Source organism: Triticum aestivum, chromosome 2D (genome assembly GCF_018294505.1).
Source record: "Triticum aestivum cultivar Chinese Spring chromosome 2D, IWGSC CS RefSeq v2.1, whole genome shotgun sequence".
Taxonomy (NCBI): Eukaryota; Viridiplantae; Streptophyta; class Magnoliopsida; order Poales; family Poaceae; genus Triticum; species Triticum aestivum.
The window spans coordinates 462,454,147-462,464,300 of NC_057799.1; positions in this window are offsets into that span (position 1 = coordinate 462,454,147).

Below are 10,154 nucleotides of genomic sequence, written 5' to 3' on the forward strand. Positions count from 1 at the left end.
CGATCGATCAAGTACCGAACGCACGGCACCTCCGAGTTCTGCACACGTTCAACTCGATGACGTCCCTCGAACTCTGATCCAGCCGAGCTTTGAGGGAGAGTTCCGTCAGCACGACGGCGTGGTGACGATGATGATGTTCTACCGACGCAGGGCTTCGCCTAAGCACCGCTATGATATTATCGAGGTGGACTATGGTGGAGAGGGGCACCGCACATGGCTAAAAGATCCAAGAGATCAATTGTTGTGTCTATGGGGTGCCCCTCTCCTCCGTATATAAAGGGGGAGGAGAGGGCCGGCCAAGGGGAGGAGGCGCGCCCAAGGGGGGAGTCCTACTCCCACCGGGAGTAGGACTCCTCCTTTTCCTATTTGGAGAGGGAGAGGGAAGGAAGAGGAAGGAGGGAGGAAGGAAAGGGGGGCCGGCCCCCCTCCCAATTCAGATTGGGCTTGGGGGGCGCGCCCCATCCGTTGCTCCTTTCCCCTCCTTTCCACTAAAGCCCATTAAGGCCCATATACCTCCCGGGGGGTTCCGATAACCTCCCGGTGCTCCGGTATTATCCCGATCTCACCCGGAACCATTCTGGTATCCAAATATAGTCCTCCAATATATCGATCTTTACGTCTCGACCATTTAGAGACTCCTCGTCATGTCCGTGGTCATATCCGGGAATCTGAACTACCGTCGGTACATCAAAACACATAAACTCATAATATAACCGTCATCGAACTTTAAGCGTGCGAACCCTACGGGTTCGAGAACTATGTAGACATGACCGAGACACGTCTCCAGTCAATAACCAATAGCGGAACCTGGATGCTCATATTGGCTCCCACATATTCTACGAAGATCTTTATCGGTCAAACCGCATAACAACATACGTTGTTCCCTTTGTCATCGGTATGTTACTTGCCCGAGATTCGATCGTTGGTATCTCAATACCTAGTTCAATCTCGTTATCGGCAAGTCTCTTTACTCGTTCCGTAATACATCATCCTGCAACTAACTCATTAGTTGCAATGCTTGCAAGGCTTAAGTGATGTGCATTACCGAGTGGGCCCAGAGATACCTCTCCGACAATCGGAGTGACAAATCCTAATCTCGAAATACGCCAACCCAACAAGTACCTTTGGAGACACCTGTAGAGCACCTTTATAATCACCCAGTTACGTTGTGACGTTTGGTAGCACACAAAGTGTTCCTCCGGTAAACGGGAGTTGCATAATCTCATAGTCATAGGAACATGTATAAGTCATGAAGAAAGCAATAACAACATACTAAACGATCAAGTGCTAAGCTAACGGAATGGGTCAAGTCAATCACATCATTCTCCTAATGATGTGATCCCGTTAATCAAATGACAACTCATGTCTATGGCTAGGAAACATAACCATCTTCGATCAACGAGCTAGTCAAGTAGAGGCATACTAGTGACACTCTGTTTGTCTATGTATTCACACAAGTATTATGTTTCCGGTTAATACAATTCTAGCATGAATAATAAACATTTATCATGATATAAGGAAATAAATAATAACTTTATTATTGCCTCTAGGGCATATTTCCTTCACATGCTGCCTGGAGCGCGGAGTTGAGGTCTTCTTGGGAAGATGATGCCGCCCGGGCTGGCCAAGCTGCCCAGTGGTCGGCGTCGGCCCTCGGGTCGCCGGACATCGGCGCTGCAGAGCGTTGGCGGGTCTGCTGATGGAAGAGAGGCGTCGGCGCACCCCTACCTGGCGCACCAAATGTCGGATTTCGGGTTCCGGTAAAACCCTTAAGGTTCGAACTCTGGGGTGCACACGAAGATCTCTCCTCCCCCTAGCTCACGCTCTCACCACAATCTCAAAGCTCAGCACGTCGAACTCGCAGAACAAGGGACACAGGGTTTATACTGGTTCGGGCCACCGATGTGCTGTAATACCCTACTCCAGTGTGGTGTGGTGGATTGCCTCTTGGGCTGAGGATGAACAAGTACAAGGGAAGAACAGCCTTTTGAGGAGAGGTGTTCTTGAGCTCGATGAGCTTGTGTAGTTGAGGATGATCTGAATGGTCCCAGATCAGTGCCCTCCTACTATGGTGGCTAGTCCTATTTATAGAGGCCCTGGCCCTCTTCCCAAATGTAGGCGGGAAGGGATCCAACAACGGCCAAATTTGAAGGGAGACAACTAGTACAAGTTATCCTGACTAAAGGTGGTCTTCGCCTGCCAAAGGCTCTGTTGGTGACGCCGTCCTGGGCTCCACGGTGACCTCCGTCCTGCCGTCCTGCTGGTCTTGGTCTTGTTGCACCGATATGGCAACCTTTGCCTGATGCCTTGGGACTCCTCGCCTGCACTTGCCTCTTTAGCACCAAAGAGGAAACGAGTACACTGTGCGTGCTGGCGCCCGCCTGGCCTTGGTCATCATGGCTTGCGTCACAGGGACCTCGCGAGGTGCCCCTCGCCTTGATCTCTCTGCCCCTCACGAGCCAGCCTAGTGAGGCTGCTCCCGAGGAAGTCTTGCGTCGTCCGCCACGCGAGGCTTGGCCCCTCGTGAAGGTCTTGAGTGTTTGCTGATGAGGATGGGCCGTACAGGGCCGCTGGTGGAGCCACGCCGTGGGCCGCAGGCAGGCAAGTCTGGGGATCCCCTTTCCCAGGACGCCGACTGAAACGAACACACAAAAGAGAAGTTTATTTTGAAAATTAGAGATGGCACATGAAAATTTGCTTAGAACGGCAAAAGAATACTGCATATAGGTAGATATAGTGGACTCATGTGGCAAAACTGGTTTAAAGGATTTTGGATGCACAAGTAGAGTTCATACTTAGTGCAAAATGAAGGCTAGCAAAAGATTAGGAAGCGACCAACCAAGAAACGAATAATCTCATAAGCAAGCATTAAGCATAATTAACACCGAATAATGCACCACTAGTAGGATATAATTTTCATTGCATGATTATTGACTTTTGTGCATGCATAGGGAATCACAAACCTTAACACCAGTATTCTTACTAGAGCACAATATCATCAACATAAATCACATATCACATTATCATATCTCAAAACTATTATTAAGAATCAAGTTTATTTTGTCCAATGATCTTCATGACATTTTCTTTTACTTTATCCTTCTTGGATATCTATCACTTTGGGACTAATTTTTATGTGTTGCTTTTCATAAGCTCAAACAAATATAAGTGAAGATCATGAGCATAACAAATTTTCTTTCTCTCAAAATAATTTAAGTGAAGCAAGAGAGAATTTCTTCAAAATTAACAATGCACACCGTGGTCAGAAAGATATAAGTGAAGCACTAGAGCAAGTCCTAGCTCATAAAAGATTTAAGTGAAGCATAGAGAGCAATTCTAACAAGTCATGATAATATTTTGGCTCTCTCAAAAAGGTGTGTCCAGCAAGAATTGATGACTTAAAACACAAAATAAAACAAGCAAAGACACATATCATTCAAGATGCTCCAAGCAAAACACATATCATGTAACGAATAAAAATATAGCCTCGAGTAAAATACCGATAGTTGTTGGAAGAAAGCGGGGATGCCACTCGAGGGCATCCCCAAGCTTAGTTGGTTCCTAATTCTTGGATAATAGCTTGGGATGCTGGGGCATCCCCAAGCTTAGCATCTTCTATCCTTCTTTCATCCATCGTAAGATAACCAAAAACTTGAAAACTTCAATCACACAAAACTCAACAAAACCTTCGTGAGATCCGTTAGTATAAGAAAGCAAACCACTACTATAAGTATTGTATCAAACCAATTCATATTTTGTTTTTGTATTATATCTACTGTATTCCAACTTTTCTATGGAAAAAACTCATCAAAGAAAACCATAGAGCCATCAAAATAAGCACACAACACAAAGAAAACAGAATCTGTCAAAACAGAACAGTCTGTAGCAATCTGATTTGTTCGAATACTTCTGGAAATCCAAAAATTCTACGAAAATAGGACGACCAGGGAAATTTGTATATTAATATTATGCAAAAATAATCAGGGCAAAATATATTTCTTGTGATTTATGAAAATTATTTTCGTGAGCACAAAGTTTCTGTCTTTTTCAGAAAGATCAAACAACTATCACCCAAGAAGATCCTATTGGTTCTACTTGGCACAAACACTAATTAAAACACAAAAAACACAATCATACCAGTAGCATAATTGTGTAAAAACTCCAGAACAGAAAATAAGAAGCAAAAATAAATTTTATTCATTGGGTTGCCTCCCAACAAGCGCTATAGTTTTACGCCCTTAGCTAGGCATAAAGAAAGGATCTATGTTTTGTCATCCTCTGAAGTTTTGGCAACTTCTGTAAGGGTTTTCTCAAACCCGGGAGGCTCTTTACGCTTCCCTAAATTCTCCGGAAAAGAAACCATCTTAAAATCCAAAATATCTGTTGGCGTTCTAGGAACGGGGGTCCCCAGACTTGCCTGCCTGCGGCCCACGGCGTGGTTGTGCTAACAGGCCTGTATGGCCCATCTTCATCAACAAGGCACTGAAGACCCTCACGAGGGGCCAAGCCTCGCGAGGCGGACGACGCAAGACCTCCTCAGGAGCGGCCTCACCAGGTTGCCTCGCGAGGAGCGGAGAGATCAAGGCAGGGCAAACCTCACGAGGTTCTCGTGACGTGATCCATGACGATCGAGACCAGGTGGGCGCCAGCGCGCGCAGTGTCCTTGTTTCCTCTTTGGCGCTAAAGGAGGCAAGCGCAGGCATGGAGTACCGAGGCATCAAGCAAAGGTTTCCATATCGGTGCAACGAGACCAAGACCAGTAGGACGGCAAGACGGAGGTCACCATGGAGCCCAAGACGGCGTCACCACCAGAGCCTTTTGCAGGCGAAGACTACTTTTGTCAGGATAAGCTGTACTAGTTGTCCCCTTTCAAATTGGCCGTTGTTTGCTCCCTTCCCACTCAATATTTGGGGAGAGGACCAGGGCCTCTATAAATAGGACTAGCCACCACACCGAAGGATCAGATCCAGAGCCAACCCTTAGCCACACACCGAGCACAAGAACACCTCAACCTCAGGAGGCTGTTCTTCCCCTTGTACTGTTCATCATCAGCCCAAGAGGCAATCCACCACCACCACACTGGAGTAGGGTATTACACCACAACGGTGGCCCGAACCAGAATAAATCTTGTGTCCCTTGTGTTGTGAGTTCGTCGAGTTCGTTCTTGAGATCTTAGCCAGTTAGGACGTGGATCGGTAGGGAGGAAATCTTCGCGCGCACCCCAGTGTTCGAACCTTGAGGGTTTTGCCGGAACCCATGATCCAACATTTGGCGCGCCAGGTAGGGGTGCCCCGAAGCTTCCTTTCCGTCGCTCCGCGTCTAGTTGCTCCGTCGTCTCCATGGCGGATGCTCGCCGTGCTCGTGCTGAGCGCCGGGCTGCCCTCCCACCCGCGTCGCTCAGATGGCTCCCGTCGGCGGGCCACCTCATTGTTCTCCGTCTCCTGCCGTCAACGCCGCCACCGGCCCGGCAGGGAACGAGCAGCAAGCATCCTCGCTGCACTCCTCAGTGTGGCGGGACGGCCGCACCACCACTCCATCGCTGACCCCAGCCGGTTCCTCGTCCCATGCACGTCGTGCTCCCATGGACGCGCGGGCCGCGCTCCTCATGGCGCACGAGCTCCTGCGCTACCGCCCAGTCGACGACCTCTACGAGGACTGGCTCGACCGCATCGCCGAGCTTGTTCGCGCCGTAGGGGGCTCCCTTGCGTCGTCCCTCTCTCCGCCTCGCCCTCCGCCAGCTACATGCGACGTAGCTCACGGAGCACCTCCACCACCTCTGCCCCAAGACGGCGCCCTGGCGCAAGGCATGCGGCTCCATGGCGCGACGCACTGCGTCCGGCGCCCGCGCATGAAGAAAGAAGCTGACAAGAAGTCCCTCGACCGCAAGAGAACGCTCTGCCGCTCCTCGCACCGTCGTGCCAGGATCGTTTGCTGCGGAAAGGCCCCGCGCCGCTTGCCGTAGTGGCACGTGGGCGCCAAGACCAAGCTCCACCTCCAAGGCGGGCCCCGATGACCACGGCCGGCTGTCGCGCCTTCACCCCCGAGCTGCACAGCGTCGCCTGGCCAGGCAAGTTCAAGCCAGATCCGCCTCCTCGCTACGACGGCACCCCCAACCCCGCGGAGTTCCTGCAGCTCTACGAGCTGAGCATCGAGGTGGCCAACGGCGACGAGAAAGTCATGGCGAACTGGTTCCGCATGGCTCTCAAGGATGGCGCCCGCTCCTGGCTCCTGAATCTGCCCCAGACTCGATCTCCTCCTGGGACGAGATGCGCAACCATTTCGTTGCCAATTTCTAGGGCACTCGCGACCGCCCCCCGGCCGCGGGTGACCTGCGCCGCGTCAAGCAACAACCCGGAGAGACCCTCCAGAAGTACATCCAGCGCTTCAACAACATCTGCCTCAAGATCCCCAAGGTGACAGACGAGGCCATCATCTTCGCGTTCTCTGATGGCGTCCGCGACGTCAAGATGAAGGAGGAGCTCGCTATCCATGAGGAGTTGTGCATGTCTCTGGAGTTGTTCAACCTGGCGACCAAGTGCGCAAGGGCTGAGGAGGGGCGCCTCTCCCTCCTCGAGCTCCCAGCTGCGGACCCGGAGGAGAAGAAAGCCAAGGCCAAGGACGTGAAGCGCAAGGGAGCAGCCATGCTCGCGGCAGAACCGGACACCAAGCGCGGCAGAGACCAGCTCGAGTCATCCAAGAACAGCCGACCGTTCTGCGCCTTCCATAACCTGCATACCCACAACACCAGCGACTGTCAAGAGCTCAGAGCCATTCGAGAAGGACTCTTCGGTCGATGCCCCAAGCGCAGCGACCGGGGCTACGACAGAGGAGGAGGACATGGTGGCGGATGCTGGGACGACCGTGGCCCGCGCCAGGAGTGGCGCGACCCGCCTCGTGAGGACCACTGGCAGGATCAGCCTCGCGAGGGCGCCTGGCGGGACCAGCCTCGTGAGGATCGTCCTCAGGGCAACGCCGGTCTTCCCCCACTACCGCCACTGCCAAGAAGGAATGACGACCACCATCAGGACGAGGGGGCTGGGGGCTTCCAGGAGCCGCGCGCTGTCGCCTGCATCTTGGGCGGGGCTCAGGCCCCAGCCTCGCAGCGTATCTTCAAATAGTTTGCTCATGAAGTGAATGCAGTCCTCCCCAAGCTCGAGGCCACACGCCCGCTCAGGTGGTCCAAGTGCGCCATCACATTCAGTTCGGCAGATCAGCTCAAGCGCGCAGCTACCGCTGGCGCCCTCCCAATGCTTTGTTCACCAGTCAACAGCAACGTGCGAGTTACCAAGACCCTCAACGGCGGCGCAGGGCTCAACGTCCTGTCCGTCGACACGTTCGACAACCTCCAAGTGCCATATAACCAGCTTCAGCCTACCAAGCGTTTCTCAGGAGTGACTAAAGGTTCCACCACACCGATAGGGCAGGTCCGCCTCCCTGTCACCTTCAGAGAACGCAACAACTACTGCACCGAGCTCATCGACTTTGACGTCGCCTACATCCGCCTGCCATATAATGCCATCCTCGGGTATCCAGCCCTGGCCAAGTTCATGGCGGTGACCCATCATGGCTACAATGTCCTCAAGATGCCGGGAAGCGGCGGAATCATCACAGTCCCTTGCGAAGAAAGAGATGCGGTGTGCTCCCTTGAGCGTGCCTTCTAAGCTGCGGCAATCGAGCAGCTGCGCCGTGCAAGACCTCAGGAGGATGGCGTCGCAATTGGAACCTCGTCAGGATCAGCGCCCGCGCCAGGGGCGCCTCCCTCCATCGCATTGGAAAGCGCGCCTGGCGCCCTTCTCGGGCAGGGCTCGGGGGCTCTCTTCTGGAGGGCCTCAGACCTCGCCAACATCACGAGGGAGGCGCTTGGGCACCACTTGCAGGCGTGCTTCACAACACGTTTCCCTCAGCAGGACACAGGGCAAGGAGCGCCCACCGCTCAGGAGTTTGTCACCAAGACCACTCAGGAACTGCAAGACGCGAGGGCCATGCGCGGTGACCGCCGCTCGCCAGGCGCGGCTCACCATCCAGGCAAGGATGCCGGGCTGCGCGTCTGCATCGATGTCCCAGGGCTCAACAGGGCCGCCTCTCAGGAGCATTTCTGGCCTTCGCGCGTGGGACGCTACGAGGGTCCACCTCACAGCTATGTTCACATGCCTTTTGGCCTGCCGAGCGTGGCAACCGCCTATCAGCGCAAACTGCGGAGCATCCTGGTGGCTCAGGAGGCCAGGCACCACGCTGTGCTGGCAGAGATGGAGATGGTCCTCGAGGAACCGCCCGGACCCCCGGAGCCTCCCGAGGCTCAGGGCCTCAGTGGCTCATGAGGAGCAACCCTTTCGCCGTGTACCTTCAGCTACCTCAACTCTCCTTCGTCAACAGAACCAGGTGACATTTTCCAAGTTCATTTAGCTGGGAGCACCCCTCGAGTTGCATCATTCCCAGGTCGCGTGGGTCCGTCCCTGTGGCATGTATCCCTTTTATGTGTTTAGCTTACCTTGTTGGGGGCGCCCCTCGGGCTGCATCATCCCCAAGCCGCTCGGGCCTGACCCAGTGGCATGTATCTCTCTTGCATTTAATTAAGCCAGTATGCTTTCCATGCTTAATCTACCTATGACTAGTACTTGCTCGATCGTCACCTCCCACGGGAGCTACGCACGCCGGCACGGCGCTGGTGCACGGGTCCGCCCCTGCCACGTTGACAAACCTGAGTGGTCGAGCTCTGGCTCGCGGCACACACCGCGCACGCAACCTCACCAGGCCCTCAGTGCCTTCATTTCCTCGCGGAGCAACCAGCGGCAGGCTGGCAACCATAACGGCAGACCGTGTTCCTCCTTGTGCTGGCTTGCAGGAATCTCATGAGGATAGCAGCAGGTGGCACCGTGAGCTCCCACTTCTTCCCTGTAATCTGCTTGCGCATTAAAATGGGGGCCCCTGAGCATCACGATTCAGGAGCTCTTACCGGCTCTCCAGCCCTCACCCCCTGGCCTTGACCACGGCACACGACCTGGCATACCAGCAGCGGCTGAGCTCGCTCGAGGGCCGGGACCTGAGGATGTAGAGCACGAAGGAGAGCGTGGGAAAGGGGAGACTCGTATGGGCCAGACCTAACTACGCTGCGGACGCCTGTGCGTTAACCTGGCGCATCACAAGGAATCAACCCCGAATCGTCAAGATAAGTCCCGCACTCAGACCAGCTACTCGTTGGAGCCTAGGAGTCGTGCTCGCCGCAGTCCTGTTGCAGCAACGTCGCCTCCCTTTCTTACCTTACCACGGCTGCTTGAGCGCTAAAGGGGACCCCCTGAGCATCACGCCTCAGGAGCTCTTACTGCACCTCGGGCCGCTCACCTCCTGGCCTTGACCACGGCACGCGACCTGGCATACCAGCGACGGCTGTAGCTTGCCTGGGGACCGGGACCTGTCAGTGTAGAGCATCAAGCCGTCGCGAGGTTGGAAAGGGGAGACCGAGCCTAAACAGGACTTGCGTTCACAGGGTTCCATAATCGGGATAATATCAACGAAAGACATTACAGACCCTTTACATGCCCCCATGGGGTACTTCTTGATTCCTCGCAGGGAACAAAAGACGAGAACCTAGGAGAATCCTATCTACACGCCCCCGCGGCTGACGCCATCATCAACAGTGGGCCGCGGGAGGCCAGCGCCAACCCCATCCAGATCAGCAGCGGCGGTGGCCGGACGTTGCGGCCCTGCTCCGGGCATGGCGAGAGCTCGGGGGCACGTAGTTGTCGTCGCTCGTCTCCGGAGTCTCGTAGAGTTCAGGAGAATCACTGGACTCCCAAGAGTCGCTGCTACTAGAGTAGCTGCGAGTGGAGCACGCACCATCCCGGCGCTCCCCTCCAGGGCAACACTCCAAGCGGCGGCCCTCCGCGTCGAAGACCTTGAAGAACAGCGTGGAGGCGCCGTCATACTCGAAGTGGATCGCGAGGGCGCCCTCTGCACGGCAAACCCGTGTGACCTCGCCCCAGCCGCGGTCATGAAGATCTTGCCGGGGGAGACCGCTTCATCTTCTGCTCTGGTCGCCGGAGCGTTGTAGGAGATATGCCCTAGAGGCAATAATAAATGATATTATTTATCTTCGAGTTCATAATTATGTTTATGTTCCATGCTATAACTGCAATGATTCTCGAGTCTGCAATATC